This window comes from Eptatretus burgeri, chromosome 12 (assembly GCF_056783735.1).
Source record: "Eptatretus burgeri isolate ZD-2024b chromosome 12, Ebu_testis_v1, whole genome shotgun sequence".
NCBI lineage: Eukaryota > Metazoa > Chordata > Myxini > Myxiniformes > Myxinidae > Eptatretus > Eptatretus burgeri.
In genome coordinates, this window is record NC_140972.1 from 73,269,362 (window position 1) to 73,271,861 (window position 2,500).

Here is a 2,500-nt window from a genome sequence, read left to right on the forward strand (position 1 = left end):
CAGAACACAACCCCCGCGGTCTCGATCACAGGAAATCCCCCAATCAGAGGCTGAATGTGGCTTTAACCAAATACCTTTTCTGAATTTGAACCTCTTAAATAAAGCAATTAAAGTGAGGAGTATTTCCCACCCATACCCCCCCCACCCAAACCCAAAAAACAATTAAATTAAAACTTACTTTTATACAACGCTGTTCATGAAATTTTTTTTGTTGCAAAGCACTTTACAATGCAAGATTGAAAATAATAACGAGGTCAATGCAGGAAAATAATAATGGGGTCAATGCAGGTCACAGGTCATAGTTAAATATGTATTTAACTAAAACCTTTTTAAAAAGCATTGTGTTGGTCTTTGTGTTCATGCACACATAAGTTCTGTCTCTCTCTCCAGACAAAAAAAAAATTATATATATATATATATATATATATATATATATATATATATATATATATATATATATATATATATATATATATATATATATATATACACACACACACACACACACACACACACACACACACACACACACACACACACACACACACACACACACACACACACACACACCGAGTGTCCATAAAGTCCTTGTGAAAATATGAACTTTTATAACTTTTGATGTGCACATGATAGAAACAAACTGTAAATGGCAAATGAAAGTATAATTCATCACGTTTTGTTTTAACGTCAATGTTATTAATGTTGTTGTTATTGCTGTTATTAAATCCGCAATTCTCATGGGTTTCTTGACGAGTTGACATTTTCTGATGAGGTAAATGTCTACTTCAGTGGTTAAGTCAACAACCACAATCACAGCATTTGGTTCCTGAACTACAACGATGAAATTTTTTCACTTATAGCCTTGTGCAGTACCAGCAAGATGAGGTTCTCTGCCACGATGCTTTGCATGTGTGACTTTTCTGGAATGATTTCTTCCCAGACAAGTGTGTCGGTAAATGTAGACCAATTGCTCGGATACCTCAATCACCTGACCTGTCCTCATTGGACTACATTTTATGGGGTTATGTAAAACTGGTGTTTAACCATCAAAACCACATTATTTGCATGAACTTCGAGCTACGTTGATCACAAATGCAATTCATGAAATTACTCAGCAGCAACTGGAGAATGTTTTGAATAAATTGGAAAATTGGAATTACCAATGTATAGTCAGACCCCGGTTTACGTCGGGGATGCGTTCCCGAAAGGTGCGATGAATATCGAAATGACATAAATCAAAGCTATTTTTCTCATAATAATTAATGGAATAAGGAGGGGTGGAGATGCGTTCCTAACATTGCCACTTCACGTATTATATTTCGCTTTTTACCGATGATATTACCCTTTTTTGTTTTATTATTTATTTGTTTATTTTTGTTTTATTACCCTTTTTCAATGACCGTCAGCATTTTTATTGATGGTACACATCATAGTTGGAGGAAAACTTAATAACCTGGCAACATAAATGGCACATTCACCATCATCCATTCGACAAATAACATCAAATTTCACTTCTAAGGCAACACTTTTGCAATGCCTCTTAGCCACGCTGCAGTACAGTACATTTCTTTATGTGCGACATAAAGTCGTTCTTTCGGCGATTTTGCGATCTCCACATTCGGTACCTTCGCGATGAATTCTGGTGCCTTTATCAGTCTTGTGAGTTTTGTAAACACTGGAGAATAAAAGGTATGGGTTTTAAAGAGGCGTATTTGTGAACTGAGGCGACACAAATTGGGTAGTGGTATTAATAATGCAACAATGTATTTGCAAAACAACGTAAAAAGGGGAGATGTAAATCAGGGTATTGCTGTTGTGTTGATGCCTGAAGGGTTGAACTGTATTGAGTGAACACACACACATATAAAATATATATGTATATATATATATATATATATATATATATATATATATATATATATATATATATATATATATATATATATATATATATATATATATATAGTATATGTTTTTGCAGTTGGGATGATCCATTGTCATTATTAAAAGGCAAAATGGTCCAACCAAAATGACAAAACTCACCCAAACGTGCACCGATTTTGATACAAACGGACAAGAGCCAATCAAGGCGAAGGTAATATTTCGTTCATAACCCACAAACTTCTTCAAGCTGAATAAACAATTGACCATGTGGACTTGCTTTTATATGCCGCTTGGTAATCCTCTTCCAGTTAATATACTGATGTTCAGAGTGGAAAACAATAAAATATTACATTTCTCCTTGTTGTTCATGCCAATTATCCTTGATTGATTGTTTGCTCCATCTGCATCTGTTTCCTCCATGATTGAGTAAAATATGGATGTGCATTAAAACTTGGAAAACTCTTGGACATGGATTGTGCATCCGGGTAAGTCCTTCTTGGTGAGGTGATTTGGTCACATTGGGCTGTTGTAGATGGGGTCGGAATGCGGGTGGAGCGAGTCTGTCTGGGTGATGATTGTGTGATGGGGCGTGTCTGCATTGGGTTGATTGGCATGT

At 35.6% G+C, this 2,500-nt stretch overlaps 1 protein-coding gene across 1 annotated transcript in view; it reads left to right on the top strand.

Moving 5' to 3' along the window:
* LOC147015911 (uncharacterized) overlaps positions 1-2,500 on the top strand; it is a 215,507-nt gene that overhangs the window by 138,978 nt on the left and 74,029 nt on the right. The gene's annotated exons all lie outside the window — the stretch shown is intronic.